The sequence below is a fragment of the Orcinus orca genome, chromosome 2 (genome assembly GCF_937001465.1).
Source record: "Orcinus orca chromosome 2, mOrcOrc1.1, whole genome shotgun sequence".
Lineage (NCBI taxonomy): Eukaryota > Metazoa > Chordata > Mammalia > Artiodactyla > Delphinidae > Orcinus > Orcinus orca.
In genome coordinates this window covers 146,671,957-146,699,337 of record NC_064560.1, presented here as the reverse complement: position 1 = coordinate 146,699,337, position 27,381 = coordinate 146,671,957, and the positions used below count along the sequence as shown (strand labels likewise).

Genomic DNA, 27,381 nt, shown 5'->3' with positions numbered 1-27,381 from the left:
AAGGAAAAAAAAACACTCCAGCATAGTTCAGTTATAGCAGTGGAGCTTTGAAAATAATTCTGATTATCCATAACAATTAATTCAGAATCCAAGAGTCAGTATTTATTAAAACCCTCTAGGTGATTTCAATGTGAAGTCAAAGTTAAGATTATTGAATTACAGTCTCTTATTTGCAGCTCCTCCGAACTGCAAATATGGAGCTCAGAAATATGTACAACTTGTCTTTGTGACTAATAGCTTAGTCTGAGTCTATTTACAATAGTCTATTTAAAATCTCCCTATCTATCTATCTATCTATCTATCTACTGGGTGGGCCAAAAAGTGCCTTCAGTTTCTTAAGTAAAAATAAAAGACATTTTTCATTTTCACCAAGAACTTTATTGAACAACGTATTCACCCTTTTGTTCCACTACCATCTGTCATTTTTCAGGCAACTTCATAATTCCATCTTCCCAAAATGTTTTAGCTTTTTGAGCAAAGAACTTTTCCAGGTGCCTTTTACAGCCTTCCAGCAAATTGAAATTTTTTCCATTAGAGAATTTTGTAAAGACTGAAATAAATGGAAATCCAAAGGTGTAATGTCTGGTGAATATGGTGGTTGAATCAGAACTTCCCAGCCAAGCTGTAACAGTTTTTGCCTGGTCATCAAAGAAACATGTGGTCTTACCTTATCCTGATGGAAGATTATGCATTTTCTGTTGACTAATTCTGGATGCTTTTCCTCGAGTGCTGCTTTCAGCTAGTCTCACTGGGAGCAGTACTTGCTGGAATTAATCGTTTGGTTTTCCAGAAGGAGCTCATAATAAAGGACTCCCTTCTAATCCCAACATCAATACACACAACATCACTTTCTTTGGATGAAGACCGGCCTTTGGTGTGGTTGGTGGTGGTTCATTTTGCTTGCCCCTCGATCTCTTCCATTCCACATTATTGTACAGTATCCATTTTTCATCGCCTGTCACAATTTGTTTTAAAAACGGAATGTTTTCGTTATGTTTCAGTAGAGAATTGCATGGGGAAATACGGTCAAGGAGGTTTTTTTCACTTAACATGTGGAACCCAAACATCAAAGCGATTCACATAACCAAGCTGGTGCAAATGATTTTCAATGCTTGATTTTGAGTATGTCGGCTATCACCCGCCTGGTATAACATTGACTGTTCTCAACTATTGTTTTGATTTGATCGCTGTCAACTTCAAGTGGTCTACCCGACCGTGGAGCACCATCCAGCAAGAAATCTCCAGCACGAAACTTCATGAACCACTTTTGACACGTTGATCAGTCCCAGCACCTTCTCCATACATTGCACAAATCTTTTTGCGCGTTGCAGTTGCGTTTTTACTTTTCTTGAAATGATAAAGCATAATATGCCAAAAATGTTGCTTTTTTTCTTCCATCTTCAATATTAAAATGGCTATACAAAAATTCACCAATTTTGATGTCTTTTTTAAATGCATGCTGATATGACAGCTGTCATATTGTATTTGTGGTATTTGCTTGACTAAGATATTAGAATGATCCAAGGAAAATCTGTCAGTATAAATATTGGGGAACAATTTGGGGCTCTCTTCTGTTGAATCCAAAGGTCCTTTTCAGGGCCAGGCTAATTTCCTCCATTCTCCTTTTCCTGCTTGTTGTACATTCAGGCCTTCTGCTTGGTTTTCCTTCTGTTTTCAAGCTGCCACTGCTCAGCTCATTCCTTGGATTTTCCAAGACTGATTTTGGAGTGAGACACAGTCCTTTGTTCCTTACTGCATTGGAAAGCAAGCACCCAACTGGATACTTTTAATATTTTATTGCATATCACTTTGTGTGGTCTTTTTTACCAACAAGGACCTAGGACATCATTCTTTTCACTGTTTCCATTCAGCCCAGTATCAACTTCCATATCAGCTATCTAATGCCACTGTAATGCTGTGGGACAACCATCCAGAACTCACTGAGTAAAACAATACATTTATTTAACTCATGCGTTTTCAGGTGAACTGGGTGGTTCTTTTGGTAGTTCATGTATTGACTGATCATGATTGGGATCTCTCACATATTTGAGTGCTGGACAGCTCATTATCTAGTCTAGAAAACCCTTTGCTGGGACAATTGAGGCTCTGTTTCATGTCTCATAGTTTAGCAGGCTAGCTTGGGCATGTTCTTGTGGCAAAGGCAGAGGAGTAAAAATCAAGTGGATATGTGTAAGTGCTTTTTCAAGCTTCTGCTTGCTGACATCCCAATGGCTAAAACAAGTCACTTGGTCAAGCCCAGAAACCAAAGGTGGGACAGAGTACCCTGCCCAGAGTGAAAGAGCACTACAGAGTTACAGGGCAAAGGCAGGTGTGCAAGAATGGGTGGGAGGGGGAGAATAACTAATGCAGTCAACCCTCCACATTCTTTTTTCTCATTCCCTCCATTACTTAATTGAGGGGTTGACCTTCTCCCCCTGCTAATACTCAAGAGTCTCGTGGAAACAGCACAAGGGGAGATTCTGTTAAATCTTTTGCCTTTATTCTTAGGTTGATGTTTTAACTCAACTTTCTGATTCCTTAATAATAATAACAACAATAAATCTAATAATAGTAATAATAATGATCAAATCTTTCTATGTAACAGACATCATTCAGATTTCTTTACTGGCATTATGGCATTATTTAGTCCTCATAACGACTCTTTTAGGAATTGCTATCCCTATGTAACCTTTTGACATTTTGATGAATGAACTCTTTTATTATATATTTTGAGAGCAGATATACCAAGGGATGAATATTTTAATAACTGAGATGTAGGAAATTAGCTTTATTGGTAATACTGACTTTGTATGAACAACATGAGACTGTATTAATAGACTGCATTTATATAGAGCTGAAATAAGTAAGATACTCTTAGCTCTGCCCCAAACTACAACCCACCTCCTTCTCTCAACTACATGATTTACCTATTGAATTTACTTTTATTTTCTCATGCTGATAAAAATTTTTCTAACCTTATGATGATATACAGAACTTAACAGGTTGTATAAACAACATAGCAGAAAGAGAGAATTACAGTTAGAAAATTATGAAAACCTTTTCCTCCATCATCTTGCAGGAGGCATACAAAGTGTAAAGGGTAAAGGTAAGTTTTATTCATTTGCAGAAGCATGTAATAAGTAAGCGCAAGAAAATGATCAGTAGTATTCTAACACATTTCAACTCAGAGCATCTATCAAAATAAGAAGTAAGATTAGACTAATGTAAAAAGGTTTTGTAACTGCAGTTTCCCAGATTTTCTTCTAGTGTGGGATTGTATTGGGTCTTGGTGAAATTTAGTTCAAATGTACAGTGAATACGAATAGAAGTTCTCTGAGGGTTACCACAATGATGATGATATCATTAAGAGAGCCTTAAGTGTGCCACTGAAATGAATGTTCCAGATTAATAACTTTTATCACTTTAAAAGCCAAATTAATTATTTTTATTTTAACCATTTTTTGAAGGAAACCTAACACAAATATGCCATTTATTTTTCTGCTTCTTGAACTGAGCATACTAAATATTTTATTCATTTTGAGATGACTAGGTCTCAGGTTACCATTATGAATAATTTTTGTTTTATATGTTAATACAGTGTTTCCCTCAGGGGCTAGTGAGTTATGTAGGTCTGTTTGATTAATTACCTTAGATTTTGTAATAAGTTCTGGTGATTCTTTTGCCTGTATTGTCTCTTTTTACTCTAGGCCATTTCAATTTGACAATTCCCTTTCCTTGATACTTTTAACCTATTTTTTTCTGTAACCCTTATTTCAGTACAAATCAGATAAGCATTCAGAATCAGTAGATTAAGTTGTATATTAAGTTATAATTCAGTAGCTTTTTGCTCAAGAGCCTGAGCCCCACACTTCTTCTGAAAATATGATAAATGTAACTTACTTGTTTATTTGAAATATGTTTTGAATGCAAATACAATATTGCATTGAATGTAAGATGTCAATTATAATACAGACCACTATTATATGGACTACTAAGAAAGAAAAAAATGTTGCGTATTATAAGATGCATCTCAAATTTAGAGATGTTAAAATGTGTAAAAATATAAGTCTTGGAGGGAATGAAATGTGATACATGAGTGAAATAATGTTCTGGGTGATGGGAGTATATCTGTGATCAAAGCAGTTAATATCCCTACTCTAATGGAGTTTACATTCTAATGTGGAGGGAGCAAATAATTATGTCGGGTGATCATTAGTTCTCTGAAGGAGAAACAAAGGTAGGCAAGGGGAAGGAGAGTGGAAGTGTGCATGTTCTTTTCATATAGAATAGTCAGAGAGTCAGAGAAAGCAAAGAGTCAGAAAGTCAGAGAAAGTCTGATCAGGGATATTTGAGAAGAGACCAGAAGGAAGGGAAGGAGTGAGCCAGGAAGTGGGAGAAGATAACTACAGGTAGTGAGAAAAGTGAGTGCAAAGCCTCTGAGATGGAAACACGTTTGGGGTGCTGGAGCAGCAGAAAGTAGGCCAGCATGGCTGCAGTGGAAGAAAGGAGGGAGAGAGTAGTGGGAGATGACATTAAAGAGACGAGGAGCTCCAGATTAGGTCAGGCCTTGTAGACATGGTAAGAAGGACTCTGGACTTTGTGATAGATAGCAAGCTGTGCAAGGATTTTGAGTGCAGAAGTGACACGATTTGATTGTGTTTTAACAGAAACATTGTGACTTCTATGTGGAGAAAGACTGTTGAGGAATAAGGGAGTGGAAACAGGAAGACCATTTAGGAAACTATTGCAGCCTATCCATATAAGTGATGATGGAAGCTTAGACCAGTGGAGCAGTGATGGAGGTGGTGAGCAGTGGTCAGATTCTAGATATATATTTGAAGGTCAAGCTTATAGAATTTTCTGATGGATTTGATAATGAGGTATGAGAAAAAGAGGGGAGTCAAAGATGACTTCAAGGTTTTGGGCCCACGAAGGAATAGAGTTGACATTTATTGAGATTGGGGAAAAATCTCAAATTGAGGGAGGAGGAACAGGGTTAAGGAAGAAGAAGTTAAGACCTTGGTTTTGTACATGTTCAGTTTGAAATGCCGTAGCTGTCAAGTGGAGAAGTGAGATAGACAGTTGGATACATGAATCTGGACTTCAGGGGAGAGGCCCAGACCAGAGAAATAAATTTGGGAGTCAAGAAAAAGAGTGAACAAAGGTGCCAATTGCTGCTCATAGAGTGAATAGGATAAGGATTAGGAACTGACATTGGATTTGTCAACATAGAGTTTGTGAGACAGAACAGATTGGAGTGAATTCAGGAAAGAATGAGAGGAAAAGAAGTGGAGGCAATTCTTTCAAAGGGGTTTTCTTGTAAAGTGGGCCAGAAAATGGTGTAATTACTACTTTTTCACGTAAGTTTGAAACCTTCTCCAGTTACTTGTGATATCATTCTGTTAGAAGGCATAGCAACAAAATGTTTGGGCTGCAGGGTACATTATTTCTTTGATGTCATATCTCAAAGGACTTGGTCAGGAAATGAAATAAGCTCAAATATAATTTCCATTCAAAGCAAAACCATGTGTTGTTTATAATTTACATTGCTTTTTGCAAATTCAGGATAGCATAGAAGATAAAAGGACAAGATTTGCAAATGCAGGGTCCAAAAGAATCAATCATCTTATATTTTTAGAAATCCCCACATTAGTCTATATGCAGATATTTGTGTTAATAGGTGCCTAGGCAGATACTAGCTTGGGCTTCAGATACTACTGGATGTATTGATACTTCAGACACTACCTGTCTGAAAGAATGACTGGGGATTCAAAAAGAACTCAGAACAGCTAAAATCATAGGGAGGCTCCCACGTGGAATTCATGCTGGGACTTCAAGTAGCTGTTGTACTTCTAGAGCAGATAGCTATTACCTTTTAGAAATAAGTATTTGAGGATTGATTAATTGTTCTTCTGTAACTTGCAATATCCAGAAGGTATTAAATATGGTCCTGTTATTATACAGTTCCAGATTTTTTTCTGGCTGGATAACCCCCAACACTGACCTCAAGGCAGGATGACAACCCCAATCCCTTGAGTTTCTTCAGACTCTAGTCTTCTCAGTGGGTCTCTAGGTGTTTCACAAGTGATCAGGGGTCAGTCACTGCTGTCACTGCTCCACTGGGTACCACACCATCTACTCTGGCCTGGCTGGCTACAGTACTTTGCTGTAACTCCAGTTTGCTTTTATTTCACTTTTCTTCTGGGTATGGGCAGGTTCAAATACTTATTTCAAGACAGCAGTAATTGACACTTTCCTCTAAACTTTAGGCTCTGAGTCATCATGCCAGATACCAACATCTTCACTTGGTATGATTTCTTTTCTAGGGACTCTGTAGGGCTCGGAGGCAATTTACCTTCTCCTCCTTCTCACCTTTGTTGGCCAGACATGCCATCTATGTCTGAACTCTAATCTTGGACAATATTTGAGTTGTTTGTCTTGGAAGTTCCTCATCTCTCATGTAAATCAGTGGATGTAACCAGATACCAGGAGCTGTGTGTGACCCAACACTACATGCCAGATGGATCCAAGTCTCATGTGTTTCCAGGCAACTGGAAACCATTTAGAGTAACATATGGGTTTCAGAGAAGGGGAGAAATGCTGTGAGCATGAGGTCTCTGTGTTTTTGCCCCCTTACTATGCTAACTAATAGTAACTTAGATCTTTGGAGAGGCAGAAGGAGAAATGGAGTTCAGATTCTCTGAACTACCACTGAAACCTTTTTTGGGGCTTAAATTGATAGTAAGTATTGCTGATATCTAGAAAAAAATTGCAATATTTGTGTGTGTGAGTGTGTGTGTGTGTGTGTGTGTGTGTGTGTGTGTGTGTGCATCTGCTAGTCTGCCTGCTAGTGTGGAAAAGTGTTTTATTTGCTTTTTCCTTTATTGAGTATAGGACATAGCTTGAAAATAAATCCCCTGAATGATTTTGCTCCTGGAACTTCGAGAGTTCAGATGGGTGGGGAATGTGTTGGAGTTTCATTTAGAATTGCTATTAAAAAGCCTTTGTGTATAGATGATGATGCTACTGACACGTACTGTTGACAAAATAAGTGTTTAGTGGCAACTTTTGTTATTCCCAGCAACAGGGATGAGTCTGAGCTGAGGCATCCTTGCTACTCTCAAGGTCCCCATTTGCGAAATGGTTGGCCGCTTCTGGGGAGGAAGTTGATGGCTGGGAACCATTTTCTCTATGCAATGTTAAGTGCTCCTTGTAGACACTGCTGCCAGAGAGATGACGAAACCCTGACAAATTACTGTTCATCTCAAGGAGCTCCTAATGTGCTTTCCTACTGAGGGGAAATTGAAAAAGAAAAGGAGGCTGCAGCAGGCAGGTGCTGATGCCTTCCTCTCTTTGGTTGGTCCCCAGCTGCTGGGTCTTGCTTTTGCGGATGCGATGACCATGCGGGCAGCACAACCCATGAGCTTAGGACAGCTGCTTATAATCCAGCAGAGGCAGCTGGCAGGTGAAACACTAACACGTTATGCCATAAAATATTTAAAGAAAGCTGTGCGTTTAGTTTTCTTTTGATTAGCTCTCCAGGTTTATACTTCAGTAGCTTTGCCGAAGGGCCAGAAGCGAACCAGAAATACCCCCAGAGCCCATTTAAATACTTTGCAGTGTTTACTTAATATTTTAAAGTTAAAATACATTTTGGAACATTGAGCACTCCAAAAGAACAAAACCTATTTATGGACGCTGAGGGCATTTCACCTTTAAGACAGCAAAGCGGCCGAGAAACTGAAGAAGTCTCTCATTTTTATAGCAGTAGATAAATTATAGGATGAGTCAGCTTCAGTGGGATCTTTTAACTCTTTTTGCTCTGCCTTCTGGAGTGTAAAGCATAACCTCCAGAGAAAACACTTCCTTTTATTATGATGCCTTTCAATGCTTTTTATTTCAGATGTTTAATCTAACAACCAAATGTGTTTTGCCATAACACAGGGCTTGAAGGGGAAACAAAAGAACTGTAATAGATTTGTAATAGATTTCTGATTCAGAATCAAAAGACAGGGGTTTTAGTCTGACTCTGGTGTTAGTGGTATGCAATCTCAGGAAAACCTAGACTATGCCAGTTACTAGTTGTGTGATGGTGGGCAAGTTACTTGTTTTCTCTTCTGTAACATAAGGAGAATTAATAATGTCTACCTCACTGGGTTGATGTGAGAATTAAGAGAATTAAGAATGCAGGTACAGAGCCTAGCACAAACCCTTGCTGATGATTTCAAATATCTAATAATGTTAAATGTTACCAGATCTGAAAAGAAAGCACGTGGTTTTAACTCTATTGCCTTTATTTGTAAAATGGTGACAATAATATACATCACATAAAGTTATTTAAGTGCATGTGACACGTGTGGGCACTTTGTGTACTAAATGCCATATAAATGGGATGTATATTGATAATCATAATAGATTTTGAGAGCTGGCAGAGAAAATGGGTAAGTAAAAGAAAAAAATAGAGAAGACAGCAGGAAAGTTGGGAACAAACCCATGGAGAGGTTTGCACATTATTAGAAGGGAAAGAACAGAATTAAAACTGCTACCCAAAGCAAATCAAACCAAATCTAAATTCCCAATTGAAACCAACACAAAACATATAAACAAAACAAGGTAAAAAAAATAAACAACACTCAGCTTGCTGCTGCACAGAGCATGCTAGCTGCTTCTCTCCATCTTAAGAATACATTCATTATAGCTTCTCAGGAGAACCTGCTGGGCAGTGCTTCTGGTTCTGGGATAATTATGAAAAGAGTGTTGTGAATATAGAGTGAACACAGCTACTGGAGAACATCACACAGAACATCTTATTTTAGTCCCAGAGCCCCTTCTCTGGCCCAGCATGGCTCCTCTTGACCCGGGCAGTCCAGGAGCCCCTCTTTTCTCTTTCTCTTCTTCGGAGATATCACACCCAACCCAGCACTTTGAATCCTGGGAGTAGGGAGTTGTGTCTCAGTCCCTAACTCCTTACTTTCTTCCTTTACCAGAACACAGGCAACAAGGCTTTTTCGTTTAAGAAATTTTATGCTGATAAATATGTGGTAATAAACAGGAGATATTAAAAATGAGAAACAGCAAATATGGTAATGTTACAAAGTTTATAACAGTATTAGTAGTTCCACTACTAATAGTAATGCCACCATTTCCATTATATTTTACATTAGGAACGGAACTAAAAGGTTAAACTTGAGACAGGTTCACTAAAGTCTTTTAAGAAAGAGAGAGAAAGTGAATACTCTCTCGTATGCCGCATACCTTAGTATGAGAAACTTCACGTGTATGCATGCAAATGTGGGAATCTTTTCCCCCACCCAGCCATGGCTGGGCAGATGTTACTTTGGTATCTCTTGAAATCATTTTTCTTTCCTCTGGTCATGCACACAAATCTGTAAAGAAGCCAAAAGAATATTTGTGCAAATAGAGAAGTTCATGCAAGTTGGAGTGGAGTAAACTATCAAGGAGGTGGGGATAGCTTTTCAGAATCAATGGGGACATGAATGATGAATTAATTGCTATGAATTAACCTAGGATCACAGATCAGGACTCAAATAAATCAAGCTGATGTAAGTCAGAAATTTAATAACATATAAAATCTGGCTCAAAATGGTAGTTCATACAGTATTTATTCAGGCTTCTGCTATTTACTCCTCTAAGATATAAAGCTTTGAAAGAGCTGGGTAAAAGGGTTTTAGGCCTGTATGAATTTTTACAGAGTAGAAGTTTCTGGACCAATTCATATGGTTTTCATTATGACCTTCTATCTGGAATACAATGATGTTTGCAGATAGATCCTGTTTCTCCTTATATTTGTGGATGCTGGTGAGCTTGGCAAGTAAGTCTCTTATCTAGGTGCTCATAATAGTATATAAATTGTCATTTCACAAATCCTGGGAACTCTGTAAAAGCCTCCTGTCCTTCAAAATGGCAGGAGACTCTGTGGGGGCTTAACTGAACCAAGTATGAAGGTCAAAGACAGCTGTTTGATCCTGAAATTAAATGATAAATATTAGGGACTATGTTTTCCTTTATTAATCCTCAGCATCATGTTCCCTGCATTCCCAGGGAAGCCAAACACATGACTCACAAGATCGGGCAGTCTTCTGTAAGATAAGAGTGGAGGGAAAGTATCTACAGATGGAAGAATGAAGCCATGAGAGTAGAATTGGAGTGAGGGACAGAAGCAGTACCCCTTAATTTTCCTCTGTGTTTTGGTAGAAACAAGTTGCCAATGGGAGATTTCAAGGCACATTAGTTTGAGAAAGAACAAAATAGACAAAAGATCTAGTGTTAGATATAAATTAAAAGCTGTTTCTGTGCATTGCAAGTCTCTCGCTCCTAAAAGGAGAATCACAGATTATTTTTTTAAACCAAAATTTGAAGTTTGTCATTTGTGTCTCCTAATTCTCAGATCATTTATTACAACTTTTCTTTTTCGAGGTGTTAGAATAATTTTCTGAAGGATAGTGATAAAGCAGATGTTTTCTAAGCCTCTGGGGACCAGGTAGAGTTTGGAGTGATTTAGGGGAAACCAGACAATGCTTCATTACTCAGGACACTGACCCTTCTCCCATCTGCTGTAAATGAGATCTGAAAACTTTCTCCATCCTATTATCTTGTCAATTCCTAGCATCAGTTTCTAACAAGAGAGTTGAAATGCAATATAGCTTTGGCCGAAAAAAAAAAGTGCTTAGGATTTAGTGGGCTGTAACTTGACTACAAATCCAAATGGGTAATATTTAGCTCATAATATGATTTCCTTCATGCAGATTGCAATGTTTACATCTTGTAATGAAGCCTATGTTTCTTTGTATCAGTGGTTCTTATATGGAAAACACTGGAGAATAGCAACATGGACCTAAAACGGGTGTCTCCTGCACACCTCTGTATGAACATTGACCCTTTACAGAGTGAAAGTTGAATATGAATAAAAGAAAATTCATGGAATTTTCATTCATGAAAATTAACTGTTTTTTTTCACTTGCATCTCTTTGGTGTACTGTACTGTTTCAAAGCTTGTGTTATCAAATTCTTGCTTCTCCCAATCACAGAATTTATTCATGCATCCAAAGGAGCATTTTTTTTTCTTTTTTAAAAGGGTAGGTGAGTCGGTGGCCCAATTCTATTTAGAAAGACAGAAAAAGAAAAAGGATTACACATACATTTTTCATAAACTGATCTGGTTAGACTTTTGGTTGCAAAGAACTCAGCCTGAATAAAACTGGGGCTTATTGTAGGTCTATGTATGAATTAGAACTGGGAGTGAAAGGCTGGAACTAAAACAGTGTTAGTGTTTTAGTGGAACTAAAACAGCTCCAGTTTCCAGCTTCTTTCTCGATCTTTTTCAAGGTCCATTCCATGGCATCACTGTATCACTCTGGTGTCTGAGCCATTCTTTCTCTACCAACTTCCTCTGCTTTAGTTCCTTTATAATTTTGGCTGGTATGAGGCCTGTTGTAGTCGCCCTATCATCTCCAGCTGAAAAACTCCTTTCAGCTTCAGCTTTTGCTCCACATTGCTCAGTCTTGTGTTTCTGATTCCTGAGAGTCAGGCTCTTATTTTCCTAGCTCATCTTCCATATCACATAAGTCATTGGCTAGCCAGTAGATGGTATGGTGGCTTGCAAAAAGAGCCACAGTTCCCTGTAACCACATACTTGCAATGTGATTCTGTAGCTTCTTTCAAGAGATGGAGTCTATCCTTGAACCTGGGCTGGCTTTGTGACCTGCCTTAGCTAGTAGGAGGAAACAGAAGTGAGGTTGTACACTTGGTCCTTTGGAAGCTTTAAGCCCTTCCTCTGTTTCCCTTGGAACTCTGCCATATGCCTTGGCTAGGCTTATGGAAGTTGAGAGACCAAGTGAACAGAGATAAGCCATCTTAGACTACCCTGCCTCCAGCCACTTGGTAGCTTACTGCAAATTCATGAGTGAGCCTAGCCAAGCCTGGCCGAGATCAGCCAGATCGACCAATCTATTCCAGCACAAATTGCTGCCCTATTTAATCGTGAGCTAAATAAATGGCTGTTGTTTTAAGCCACTAAGTTTTAGCATAGTTTGCTATGCAGCAAAAAGTAACTAATAAAGAGGTACAGTTCCTTCTCTATATCTGCTGGTTCCACATCTATGGATTCAACCAACCATGGATAGAAAATATTTGGGGGAAAAAATTCCAGAAAGTTTCAAAAAGCAAAACTTGAATTTGCCATTTGTGGGCACCATTTATATAACATTTACATTGTAGTTACAGCTATTTACATAGAATTTACATTGTATTAGGTACTATAAGTAATCTAGAGATGATTTAAAGTATATGGGAGGATGTACATAGGTTATATGCAAATATTATGCCATTTTATATAAGGGACTTGAGCAACTTGGATTTTGGCATCTAATGGGGTCCTGGAACCAATCCCCCGTGGACACTGAGGGAGGACTGTACCCCTTTTGGTCTAACCAGCCATGGTAAGTAGTGTACTGGCATTATGGCAAAAAACGTGACTGCTTGCCTCTTTCTCAGTGGCTATGGGCAAGGCAGTTTTATTTAGAAAGAATGTAGCCTTTCAGTAATTCAACAAATATTTATTAACTGCCTATAATGTGCCATGTACTATGCTAGGCAATAGAAATCAAGGATGATAAAAAAATATGCCTAGTTATTAATATTGATGAATAAATGGAACTTTCACTTAGTAAGGGAGACAGGCATTAATCACCCTGAAGAATATTTAATTACAAACTGAGATAAGGCTCTTAAGCGAAGACACACATTTTTATGAGGGGAACAGCAAAGGCTTACACTGGGTCTTAAAGGCTTACTGAGTAAGTGGTGCTTGAGATAAGATCCAAAAATGGGTAGAGTTTATTAGGGAAAAGGGTGGGAGAGTGGCTTGTGGATGAAAGGAAGACATTTTCAGCATGTGCAAAGATCCCACAACAGAAGCTAATATGGTACATTCAAAAAGCTGAAAGAAGGTCAGTGTTGAATGTGACTGGAATATATATATAGAGAGAGGTGGGGACTGTGAAGAGGTGTGGGTAGAGAGATGTGTAGGGACTCGAACGCATGGGGACTTATAGGATATGTTATGGATTTTGGGAATGTGGAAAGCTATTGACATGGCTGGAGGGAGAAGGGAAGCGTGGGCGCATGATCAGTTTTGTGTTTTGGAAAGATCACACTGTATGCAGTTGAGAAATGATTGAATTGAATTCAAACTGAGTGAATTTGAAAGATCAGCTAATAAGGTATTCCATTGTGATGGTGAAGAGATGATGGTTTCTGGAAATAAAATAGTAGCTGGGAGAGGGCAGATTTGCGAGATGCTTAGAAGATAAGACCAATAAGCTAAGACCAAGAGGCGTAAGAGATAAGATCATGGGGTTTGGATATGAAGGTTGAGGGACAGGCAGTTGTTGAGAGAGACTTCTAGATTTCTGGCTTTCACAAGCAAATGAACGAGGGTGCTACTCGCTGAGGTTAGGAACACTGGAAGAGGAAGGAGTAGGTCTAAAGAGTGAAATGATGAAAACTATAGGATATGTTGAGTTTGAGGTATACTGAGGTCTCCAAATAGAAATATTGATTGCGGTATTGGCTATATGAGTTAGAGGAGAAGAAAATTTGTCAAACATTTGTATTGAGTTAGCAACTGAAATTGTGGATGTGGAGAGAATCTGGGGCAGACGCTGTAGATGATAGTCCATAGGCCAAAACTGAACCACATAGTTTGTCAGTTTAACGTGGCATTAAAAATAAAAATTGAGCAAACAAGTAAAAATCACAATATTTCACAGCAGCTAGATAAGAGTAGGATTAGGAATTCTGGTGTCTATTCTACTTCTTACAAGGACACCAGTCCTATTGGATTGGGTCCCCACCCTTATGAGCTCATTTAATCTTAAGTATCCCTTGAAAGCCCTATTTCCAAATACAGACACATTGGGGGTTAGAGCCCCAACATATGAATTTTAGGAGGATAGAATTCAGTCCATAACATGGCCTTAATGGGAATTTCTGGTTCTTTGACCCCTTTACTTTCTCCCAGTCCATCAGTTACATTTTTTCTTTATTTCCCTTCTCAGCCAGTTTGGAGTCCACTGTTCTTCATTTCAGTAACACTGCTATGAATCTATAAATTCCTTCATCCCTTTGTCTTTCCATCATAACCATTTGATGAAATTCCAGTCTTAAGTGGACCCTAGTATTCATTTCTCTATACCTGCACTGCAGCAGCCAAGAAGTTCTGGAAAAAATCACACAATGTCCAAATACTATGATCAATTTTTTTTGTTTTTTCCGTACACGGGCCTCTCACTGCTGTGGCCTCTCCTGCCACGGAGCATAGGCTCCGGACGTGCAGTCCCAGCGGCCATGGCCCACGGGCCCAGCCGCTCCACGGCATGCGGGATCCTCCCAGACCGGGACACGAACCCGCATCCCCTGCATCAGCAGGCGGACTCCCAACCACTATGATCAATTTTTGATTCTCTCTTTCTTGGTAGCACCCTATCTTTTTCTTCCACATGTAGCCAAACTTCTTTTAATAACTCTATACTCATGGTTTCAATTTCCTCACTCCCTATATTAGCTTCCTAACACTGTTGTAACAAAACACCATAATCTTGATAGTTTAAAACAAGACATTATTCTCTCACAGTTCTGGAGGTTAGGTGTCCAAAATCAAGATGTCAGCATAGCTGTGCTCCTTCTGAAAGCTGTAAGGAAGAATCCTGCCTTGTCTCTACTTAGCCCTTGGTGTTGCCAGCAATCCTTGGCATTTCTTGGCTTGTGGATGCAATTTCTGTCTGTGTGTTCACATGGTGTTCTCCTCTCTGATGTCTCTTTGTGGCCGAATTTTCTTCTGTAAGGACAAAAGTCATTGGATTAAGGTTTACCTAATCTTGTATGACCTCATCTTAACTCGATTGCATCTGCAAATGTTTGACTTCCAAACAAGCTCGCATTCACATGTTCCAGGTGGACATGAATTGGGGTGTGGGGGTTAGGGAGTGTTATCAATTCAGTAATTTCTGAAACTCCTAAACCCACTTCTATATAGCTTCAGGGTCTAACTTAAACAAACAAACAAATAAGAACAACAACAACAAAACACCCCAAAACAACAACAACAAAAACCAAAAAAACCCCCACCAAAAACAAAACCCACAGAAAAGGTAAAATTGCCAACTTCTAAGCCCTAAATCCAATGGGTTTATCTCAGTTCTTGTCTCATGTGCTCTCTTGGCCACACTTGAAACAGTTGGTCACTCTCCTCTTCTGAAAACACTCTCTTCACATCACTTCCAAGTTGTCGTCCTATCTCTGTGACTCCTTCTTCTCAACTTCCTTGGCAGATTTGTCTTTTTCTTTCAGGCCCTTACCTGTTGGGGGTTTCTTAAGGCTCAGTCCTGTAGAGAAGTACTACAGTGATCAAGCAGGGAACATAAATGAAGGAAATGGGTCAGGTGGAAATGTATCACGCTAGAGAGCTCATGATCCATTTAGAGGGTGTCTGCAGCCCATCTCCAGCCAGTTCTTGCCATGCTGGAATGGGAACCCCATGTTGTCAGAGGGTCTAGTTCTTTTGTTTGAATCCTAAAGCCCAGCCAGACTCTTGTAGAACTGGTGCTCTGGGAACATGAGTAGTGAGTGATAAGGATAATAAGAATGAAAATTTATGAGAGAAAGTAAGAGCTGGAGTCTCCGGCCAGTTATTTATTTTCATCTTCTCCTATTTTTTGACTCCCCCACTCCCCATTTTTTGGTATGTATGAAGAACAACATAGATTCTGTAGAATCAGTAACAATGGCATTAAGATCTTCATTATTAGAATATTTAGTGAAATGTTAAAAAATATTTTTTTAGTTGACACATCCTTCACATTACCTTCCAGTCTTTAAGATTATGCTTATAATGTAAACAATGAAACTGGTAAAGTTAGTTTAGTAAAAATAGCACAGATGTAGTGTCGATTATATTTCACAGGAAATGAGTTAAAAGTCACTGGGTATTAAGGAGAAGTGGTTTATATCTTTTATTTTGTTTGCAACAGGTCACTAAATTTGTGACCTCTTTCATTTTTGTCACCTATGCACACCTGTCATGAAAACCTCTTAAAGTTTTCTTAGCCAACTGCAGTTTCCCTTCCAAGGTTGTATTGATTTCATAGCATTTTGTAGTTGGCACATCTTGACATGAACCATAGGTGTTATTTTGAATTCTCAATGCCTTTTATTAGATCTTTAAATCAATTACTACTAATGTAATGAGAAATTCAGTGTTTTCACCCACAGGCACTGTTCTCAGTACTTCAACTTGACAGCATACGAGATTGGAAAATAGATGAATTGAATTGAACACAAGTTTTCTGACTCCTAAGTCAAGTTTCTTTCCAGCTAAGTAGTTTGCTTAATAGATGGTAATTTACTTTGATCCCCACAAGTTAAGTGAGTTGGAGATCATAACATGAGCACTGTACTTCAGATTCACATGCTTATGTGAGAGGGAAATCTGAGATGAGAAAGAGGGCTGAGGGAGTTATGGCAGGGTGGTGTAGTGGGGAAATAAGAATCAGGCAGGTTTGAGAGGATTTTGGATGCCTGCACTTTAACCCAAATTTATGTGTGGGCTTATATCCATTTTTATTTTTCTTTCTTTTATTGAAAATTTTTTCATGTTCTTTCTCTCTCTGTTCTTCCTTCTCCATTTCCCCCCTTCCCTCTTTAGTCTACTATTTGTAAGACTAAAGCATTTTTTGTTCGTTGAATTTAGTGGATAAACTGCCTCACTTGAATTATAATTAAACAGCAAATGCATGAGCATCTGTATTTCTTTCTTTCAAAAGACAAATATAATCTCCCTTTTCAAAAGAGTGTACAGTTCAGTGGTTTTTATATATTCAAAGAGTTGTGTAGCCATTACCACTATAATTCAAGAACATTTTCATCACCATTAAAAAACCCCACCTAATATGATCCAACAATTTCACTTATGGATGCAAATGCAAAAGAATTGAAATCTGAGTCTTGAAGAGATATTTGTGCATTCATGTTCATAACAGCATTATTCACAACTGTCAAACGGTGGAAGCAAGCTGAGTGTCCATCAGTGGATGAATGGATAAACAAAATGTGGTACATACATACTATGAAATAGTATTCAGCTTTAAAAGCGAAAGAAATTCTGACACATGCTGCAACATGGATGAACCTTGAGGATGTTATGCTAAATGAAATGTTACTCACAAAAAGACAAATACAGATTCCATTTATATGAGGTACCTGGAATAGTTAAATTCATAAAGACGAAAAGTAGAAGGGTGGTTGCCAGGGGCTGAGGGGAGGGGGAAAGTTGAGTTAGTGTTTAATGGGTGCAGAGTTTCAGTTTTGCAAGATGAAAAGAGCTCTGGAGATCGTTGGTGGTGATGGTTGCACAACAGTATGAATGCATTTAATGCCATTGAACTGTACATTTAAAAATGGTGACACATTAAAAAATTTTTTTAAATTAATTAATTAATTAATTAAGGTTGAGCCTGGTCTTAGTTGCAGCATGCAGGAGCTTCATCGCGGCATGCAGGATCTTTTAGTTGTGGCATGAGAACTCTTAGTTGTGGCATGAGTGCAGGATCTAGTTGCCCAGTTAGGGATCGAACTCGGGCCCCTTGCATTGGGAGTGCAGAGTCTTAACCCACTGCACCACTAGGGAAGTTCTGAAGGTGATACATTTTTAATGTGTATTTTAGCACAATTAAAGAAAAGAAAGAAATTCTGTCTGTACCCATTAACTGTCACTCTCTACTCTTCTTTCTTCCAGGCCCTGGCAGCCACTAATCTACCTTCTGTCTCTATAGGTTTGCCTGTTCAGGACATTTAATATAAATGGAATCACACAATATGTGGTCTTTTGTGTTTTGCTTCTTTCACTGAGAATTAGCTTTTAATATTCATGTTGTCATGTGAATCAGTCTTTCATTTTTCCTGAATTGTACTTTTTTTTTTTAGCCATGCCACGCAGCTTGTAGGAGTTCCCCGACCAGGGATTGAACCCGGGCCACAGCAGTGACAGTGCCGAATCCTAACCACTAGACCACCAGGGAACTCCCGTCAGTCTTTCATTTTTTATGACCGAATGATATTCTAGTATATGAATATACTATATTTTGTTTATCCATTCATTAGTTGCTGGATATTTGGGTTGTTTCCACTTTTTTGTTATTGTGAATAATACTGCTGCAAATATCTGTGTACAAGTCTTTGTGTGGACATGTGTTTTCATCTCTTCGGGTTAACACCAAGGAATTGAATTGTTGGGTCATATGGTAATTCTATATTTAACATTTCAAGGAATCATCAAACTGTTTTCCAAAGTGGCTGCACCATTTAACATTCCCACCAGCAGTATATGAGTGTTTCAGTTTCTCCACACCCTCACTGACACTTGTTGTAGCCTGTCATTTCCATTATGGCCATCCTAGTGTGTGTGAAATGGTAACTCACTGTGGGTTTGATTTGCATTTCACCAATAACTAATGACATTGTATAACTTTCATGTGCTTATTGACCACTTGTGTATCCTTTTTTGGAGAAATGTTATTCAAATCCTTTGCCCATTTTAGGATTATTTGTCTTTTTCTTACTGAGTGGTAAGGGTTCTTCATATATCTGCAATAAGACTTTTATTGATATGTGACTTGCAAATATTTTATCCCATTCTGTGGGTTGTCTTTTCACTTTTTAGATGGTATCTTTTGATGTAAAAAAGTTTTTAATTTGATGAAGTTCAATTTGTCTATTTTTCTTTTGTCACTTGTCATATTTAAGAAAACCAAGGTCACAAAGTTCTGTTCCAATGTTTTCTTCTAACAGTTTTATAGTTTTATTTCTGACATTTAGGTCTGTAATCCATTTTGAGTTAGGGTTTTTTTTTTTGTTTATTTATTTATTCATTCATTCGCATGTGCATTCATCTGATTGTTCCAACAAAATGTATTGTAAAGACCATCCTTTTCCCATGGAATTTTCTTGGCACTTTTGTTAAGAATCAATTGACCATAAAAGTATGGGTTTATTTCTGAGCTCTCAATTCTACTTCATTGACCTATATGTCTGTCCTTATGCCAGTACTATACTTTCTTGGCTACTCTAACTTTGTAGTAACTTTTGAAATCAGAAAGCGTGAGTGCTCAAACTTTGTTCTTCTTTTTCAAGATTGTTTACATTGGGTCCTTTGTATTTCCACATAAATTTTTGGATCAGCTTGTCAATTTGTGCATATAAGCCTGTGTGGGTTTCGATAGGGATTGTATTGAATCTGTAGATCAATTTGAGGAGTATTGCAATTTTAAAAATATGCTTCTCTTGAGCCCTGGACATGGGCTGTCTTTCAATTTGTCTAGACTTTCTTTTATTTATTTCAATGATATTTTATGGTTTTCAGTGTACAAGTCTTGTACTTCTTTGGTTACATTTACTATTAAGCATTTTGTTCTTTCTGATGCTATTTAGAATAGACTTGTTCTCAGTTATTCATTGACAATGCATAGAAATACATACAATTGATTTTTGTATGTTTCTCTTGTATCCTGTGACCTTGCTGAACTCATTTATTAGTTCTAATAGTATTTTTTTTTAGTGGATTTATTAGGATTTTCTCTATGCAAGATCATGTTGTCTTTGAATGAAGAGAGTTTTACGTCTTTCTTTCCAAAATAGATGCCTTTTGTTTCTTTTACTTACCTAATTGCTCTGACTTGAAGTTCCAGTATGATGTTGAATAGAAGTAGTGATAGTAGAGTTAGCTTCTTTTGCTCAGTGAGGAAAACTGAACCGAACAATCTGGAAGTATTTAATATGGACAGCACCAGGAAGCATAGGGCAGTGGTTAAGAGAAAATACCTTGGAGTTAGAGTCCTGTATTCAAATCTCAATTCTTTCACTTACATTCTTTGTGACTTTGTGTAAGATACTTAATCTCTATAAACTTCAGTTGTCATATTATAATATGGGAATTACAATAATATCTAACTCATATTTTTGTTATGAGGGTTAAGTAAACTATGCATATGAAGAGTTTAGCAAAATGCTTAATGTTACTCTAGCAACATTAGACAAATGTAAGCCATTATGATCATTATTATATAACAATATAACTCCTTAAAACAATCAGGATATTATTAAGAATATATCTTTCTATATTTTCCTTGATTATCATTTTTTTTACCCCTATCCTGGGGACTTCTGGTTACTTATCTAGATCATTATTAATATTCTTCTTCTTTTTTTTTTTTTTTTTTGCGGTATGCGGGCCTCTCACTGTTGTGGCCTCTCCCATTGTGGAGCATAGGCTCCAGACGCACAGGCTCAGCGGCCATGGCTCACTGGCCCAGCCGCTCTGCGGCATGTGGGATCTTCCTGGACCGGGGCACGAACCCGCGTCCCCTGCATCGGCAGGCAGACTCTCAACCACTGCGCCACCAGGGAAGCCCTATATTCTTCTTTTTTTGATCACGTATTCCCCACTCCCTGTTGAAGCAACAAATGAATTAAATAGTAAAGTGGTTGGTGCTGGCAGCATTGTATATATTTCTATGTAATTTTGCTATTGCTTTAGAAGGGTGAGGACATTAAATATTAAACATTTTCCTGTTTGAACCTTTCGTATTGCAGAGATTTTAGTTTAAGAGGAGCTAAAGAAGACTATTTAATATTTTATTTATACATTACATGCTCTTGCTAGGCAATTTGATTTAGCAACATGATTTTTTAAGTGCCACCTATTTTCCAAGGGCTCTACAATTTTCATTCCTAACCTATACCAGCCATCCACTTCTTTCTCCTGAGCCTATTCCCTCACGAATACCCTGACATTTCCTCAACTAATGCCACTACATTCCTTCTTCGCTCAAAATGTACTTCTTTTCCAATCTTGGTTATGGCATCCTTACCTCAGAGGTAATTAATTCACTTAGCTTCTTAAATCAGGGGCAAGATGGGAATAAAGACACAGACCTACTAGAGAATGGACTGGAGGATACGGGGAGGGGGAAGGGTAAGCTGTGACAAAGTGAGAGAGTGGCATGGACATATATACACTACCAAACATAAAATAGCTAGCTAGTAGGAAGCAGCCGCATAGCACAGGGAGATCAGCTCAGTGCTTTGTGACCACCTAGAGGGGTGGGATAGGGAGGGTGGGAGGGAGGGAGATGCAAGAGGGAAGAGATATGGGGACATATGTATATGTGTAACTGATTCACTTTGTTATAAAGCAGAAACTAACACACCATTGTAAAGCAATTATACTCCAATAAAGATGTTAAAATAAATAAATAGGCTTAAAAATTAAATAAATAAATAAAGCTTTCAGCCTGCAAAAAAAAAAAAATTAAATCAGAAAACCTGGTATCATTCTCCCCTTCACCATCTATCCCAATTACTCACTAACTCACTGTTACTTAATTATTTTTAATTGGAATATTTTGAATTTGTCCCTACCTCTCCTTCTCTCTGCCTTAGCAACAGCTGCTATTTTTATTCAAGTCTTTGCCGGGGTTAATTCAGTGGTCTTCTAATCAGTCTCTCTATCTCCGTTTTCTTCTCATACAATCCATTCTCTACATCAGTAACACTACATATTTTTCTAAAGCATGTCTCTTATCATGTGGCTTCTCTGCTAGAAACTTCAAGTGGCTTTCCATCACCTGGATAAAGCCTAAATCCTCTCCAAAGTTCTTAGCAGAGTGTACAAGGCCATACAAAATCTGTGTCAGATCTATATTTCTAACTTTGTTTTCTGTCACTCTCTTCCACTCTCTTGTACAGTCTTACCTTTGCCATTACTTTAGAAGAAAGAGGGATAAAGTTTTGGATAGTGTGTCATATGTTTCACCTGAATTGCTTGCTATTCTCAGAATATACCATAATTTTCATGCCTCTGTGTGTAGCACTTTGTTTCTTCTACTTGGAGTATTTCCTGTTATGTGTGTAGAGATATTCCTGACTCTATGCTTCCAAGACCTCTGACTCTATTCATATCTCTTATAGCTCATTGGAGTAACATTTTTTTTTTTAAACAAGCCTGTATTACTCTCTAAATTGTGAATGCTTTCAGAATCAGGGCTTAGCCTTATTTCTCTGTTTCTCTAGGCTCCAGCAGTGTGATGCTTAGAACGTTGACATATTAATAAATATTTGTTGAATGAATGAATAAATGAATGAACATAAAACACAGGGGTTACCTAGCAATTTGTATTCTGCTGATTACATACTTATTATGGTTTTAAGTGAAATATTACCAGGGGGTTTGAAGCTTCAGAGGGCTGTTACATGTATTCTTGTGATAGTCAACATGTTAATCTTATGGAAATGGATTAATTACAAATGCTATTTCAAAGGGCTTAATTTCTTATTGTAAGGTCATTGCTAAAGGATAAAGTTGATGAGGTTGTGCTGAATAATAATGCGCAAGCGACATTTCTCTGGTTGATCAAGCTGTGAATTACAATAAAAAGGAGAAAGATTTGATGTCGTGGGTTTGAGACTCTGCTTGTTGGTAGTGCCAGCTCTGGCAGCACGTGGATGCTGCAGATTAACATTTTCAAGTATTTCATAGTTTAAGGTCATTCATGTTGATCAATGGTGTTTTGTTTTGTTTTTTTTAAACACAGGGAATGTCAAGTGTACCTCAAACACTTGATATACACCAAAATGAAGATACGTATGTATGTACACATAAACCATGTTTCTCTTTGGTATTGTTGAATGACGTGGCTTAGGTGAAGCATGCTTTACAAATGTGGCTGTTGCTTTAGGAGGAACATGGAAGACAACTTTATATCCAGGTTTAGTTCATGGTTCATATTCGCAATCATGAGATAAATCATAAGATAAACAATACTTCAGTGGTGGTGTGTTAGAAACAACCAGTTTTGGGTGAAGAACAGAAACATAACTGCTAAAATATCATGGACTCCAGTATTTTAAATAATATCTGAACAGAAGAAAAAAGGATTTGGCAAAAATTTAAGTAAAAACAATGAAAGTAGATTTATTTCTCTTGTATCCTAACATAGCTGATTTTTGAAACTTAAGGAAAGAATGTGCCCTCAAATTATGTGAAATATTTCAGATTATGCATACTTTGATTCAAATCAGATTTTCCCTTTCCTTTGTGATGAGAAGGATGTGAAACTTAGTAATGGGTAGTAGCCATCTTGGAAATGTATAGAGAAGACTCATGGTGAAGTGGGAAGACTGCTGACTAGAACTCAGAGCATAGGGACTCTAGCCCTGGCTCTGACTGCAACTTTCTAGCTCTGGGCTAGTCTCTTGATCTCTGGATTTTCTTCTCCATGTGAAATGGGCATGATCATAATGCTGCCCCTCTCTCCTTCCCTTCTTCAGAGTTCTTTTGTTGTGATCCAAAGAGATGGTGTAAATTTATTTTCTCTTTTCCTGTACCTTTTCTCTACAATGTTCAGTAGGCACAGTAAATAGGTCAGGGTGACAACCAATGCCTTCAGGGCTTGTGGAGAAAAAGAGTATTTAAATAATTAGATGGTACATGATAACGAAAACAAGGAAGAAAGCAGGAAGATGAATGGGGTCCCCCTGAAAAGTTTAATGCTATGAGATTAAAAATTATTCTTTCCCCAGGCTTTATGAGCTATTGAGTATTTTATGTATAAATACGGTTTGTGAAATAGTCTGTTTTCTTTAGTTATACCCTTAAGAATACTTAAGTTTTTAAAAAAATAGGAGGATTTTTTTACAGACCAACCACAGAATTGCAAATGGAAATCAATTTCATTATAATTTCATTGATTTGGGAACTGTAAGTGAACAGCTAGAGCAGAAGATGAGAAATGGAGAATAAAAATTGACAGTACACTTAAGAGTAGTATGTTGAAATCTTTCTTCTTTCCTGACTTCAACATTTTTGCCTTTTAAAGCATTATATGACCAATTTAAGTATTTTTTGTATCTTCTAAGTCATTAGTGAGGGGACAAGTTAGATTTCAATAGGATAAATATTATAGGGAATTGTCAAAAGGAAAGTTACTACTTAAATAAAATGGGTAAGAAGCAAAACTCCCTCTATTTTTCTTTTTTTCAAAATGTGTTAGTGACACACTAAGTTTCATTTTAGAATAAATACTCTTAGCTGGTTTAGTCTCTTCACATCTCTTCATTAGAAATAACAAGGCATGCTTTTTGTGGAAAGTACAAGAATAAAGTACCTTTAGTCTTAAGGAATTGTGAAACTGGGTGACTCCAAATTGGACAGACACTATTATCTATTCACTATTAAAGAAAGGGATAATTTAATTTATTTTCCCTAAGTGCTTCTGTTTATCAGTGTCTAGTTGAGTATTACTATTAAGGAAAAGAGTTTTATATTTGAAAAGAGAGACATGGATCTCTGATTGCTTTTCTAAATGTCAGGGATCATAGACACTTAGATTTGGCTCTGCACCTTGACACTTTAAATAGTTTCCAATTTTCTCCATGGTAGCATTCAAATTAATTTCTCTTTTGGATTCTCTTATAATACTCTTATTTCATATTCCAGAGTGAACTAAATAAGGATATACACCTCACTGACTCACCAAGAGACAAGGTAAATGGAGGGAGAGTGTGAGCACCAAAGGATGCCCTTTTATCCTGTGATCCCTAGGTTATGTGCTCAAAGCCTGAAGGGAGGATACCCAGAACTATTTGAGAGTCCCACTGTCCTGCTTTGCGCAGCACAAAAGCCAGAGACTGGAGGGTGAATGAGGCTCCCTATGTACATTTTGAAATATTTTGATGGTCCATTCTCTTTATTTTTTCTTGTACACAATATGTTATTAGGAAATATGATTGAAAAAATAGAAGTAAATTTAATTGCTTGGATTTGTTGTTGTGGTGGTATGTATAGCTAAAAATCATGTTTTTTGGTAAGTAAAATGTAAGAGTGGTTGAATTAATGTTTTTCCTCTTCAAATGAGAAAAACTCATTTTGGATTCAAAGAATACTCTTCCTATATAGGAACAGATACATCTTAAAAAATAGAGTTCAACACTAGTTTAGTTATTCCTCATCCAATCAAAAGTTGATCCTAATTTAGAAAAGCCTTTAAATAAATGCTTTGCTCTTTTCTTTTAAAAACATTTAGTACTAAATTACTCCTACTAACCTTTTCAGAAAATATAGAAAAAAATAGATCTTTTAATAATTCACTTTAAAAATAATTCAAATTGACTCTTGCTTATATAAATAAGGATATTTGGGCATTTTATGTTTTATTTACTAAAAATATCCTCTTATAAATGAAGACCCAAGAATTTAATTTTTCAGGAATCTGATATTTAAAAGCTATTTTATAAAATGTGCGTTGGCTCTCTCTCTCTTATTTGCCAATATCATCTTTTCTTCTTTCAAAAACAATTTTCTTTCATTGTATCAGCCGACTTAGAGAAGATGAGCATCTGCACATAATAAATTTTCTTAGTTTCTTTATAAACAGGAGATCTGAGACTATATAGCTCAGAGAGGCAGGGTACCATGCTAGCTGTCTACAAACATTCAGCACGCTATCTATCACATGGAAAGCAGTGAGGCTTACTTATGCAACTCCAGAAACCAGGTATAGGACCAGTGGGTAGGAGCATATATTGATTCAATATTAGGGATAAGTGTTTAATAAATAGAATTGTCAAAAAGTAGAACAAATTGCCTTGGAAAATAATACATTTCTCAATACTAGAAGGGTTGATTAAAAGCTAATTAATCACTTGTTCAAATACGCAACAAATAGAGAATAGGATCAGAGGACCTCTAAAATACACAGATTCCAGTATTATATAATTCTTTATAGTGAAAACACAGGACGGTGATAAGTAGAAGACAGTATTAGAGTTTCTTTAGAACTACCATTTCACTTCCAATAAGGCAACCTTTATTACTCTCCCAAGCACATGGTTAACTGCTTCTTTTCATGGTTATTCTAACCCTCTGAGTCTTTTCTCTATGCATATTGTTATATTTATTGTTGAAGGTATTCACTATATTGCTTATAATAAAAATTTATTATATATATTTCTTTTCTTAGCTGGTCTATTGTTATCTTGTGAAAATAGTGATATATGTAATAGTTTTTGTTTTCTTTGTATTGGTTACCAGAAATTTTTTTGTTAAATTTAGTTTCTACCTTATGGAGTGCATTTTGTGTTATAAATAGATTTCTGACTTCATTTTGACTTTTCTGTTTTTCTTCTATCTGCTTATCAGTGGTCCCCACCCTATACCAATTTTCTTACTTTCTTTTCTTTAAAATTTTATTTTATCTTGTAGTGAATAACAAACATCTTTGGAACATAGCAAATAACAAAAGTATAAATGATTAAGTTCCTGATGTAAGCACTTCTTAAATTTATTCCCTCTTGAAAATCTTTTCTGAGATATGATATACTTCCTCAAAAAAAAGAAAGGAAGAAGGAAGGAAGGAAGGAAGGAAAACAAAGAAAGAAAAGGGATAACTTGAAAAATAAATGCAGAGAATGATGTGTAGTATGAGAATGGTGTGGGGCTGGGACCAGTAGACTGCAGACTTGAATTTCTGGTGGATTGGAACTAGAAGGGATGGATAAAACACAAAGGGGAAAGGAGCTGTCCAGAACTACCTTTCCATGCCCAGGAAAAAGTTAAAGCTAAGATGGTGGATTTTTCTTCTCAGGAGTCCTGGATGGGCTTCAAGTCAGTAAATACAAGAGAAAGACTGCTGTGGGGCACTTGGCAAGGCAGTTAATTAAAAGGGCTATATGCGGAAAGGTGGGCCAGATCCCTTTTTTACCACCCTGCTCCCTCTTTCTCCCACAGAGTACTTCCTGCTGGAGCATATAATCCCCCTTGCCCCACCCAAACTGACAACCATAGCATGGGTCTGCTTTCTACTACAACAATTAAACTATCTGTCCAGGGAGGCCTACATTTCCTACTTTGAGTATTTGTGCTGCAGAATAGAGTTCTCCTTATAGAGTGTATCCAGTTAGTGTGCTGGATTCCCATTTATTCATTCTATAGTGAGCTCACCAGTGGATATAACCCTGACTACAATTACAGAACTTGCAGTCAGCTCTTCCATGCAGGGAAAGACTTGTGGCAGGAAATTGACCTATATAATGGCAGAGGAATTTCCTTTCAGTAACTGGTGGTAATTAATCTAGTCATCATTCATAAATATTAATATGTGATCAAGAATCTTTCCAACATGTTCAGCAAGCCAATGACACAATGAAGAGGGATCAAAAAATGTAACTAACAGGATAATAATTCAGGAAACAGGATAATTTAAAAAGTTGTAATTCATTTTTCAGAGGGATCTGAATTGATATGACATTCTA

The 27,381-nt window shown here is 37.3% G+C and overlaps 1 non-coding gene across 1 annotated transcript; it reads right to left on the bottom strand.

Annotated features, from left to right (window-relative positions):
• Positions 1 to 18,023: 18,023 nt before the first annotated feature.
• TRNAD-GUC (transfer RNA aspartic acid (anticodon GUC)) lies at positions 18,024 to 18,095 on the bottom strand. Its single transcript has one exon. It is a non-coding gene; the product is annotated as a tRNA-Asp (tRNA).
• Between the last annotated feature and the right edge of the window lie 9,286 nt (positions 18,096 to 27,381).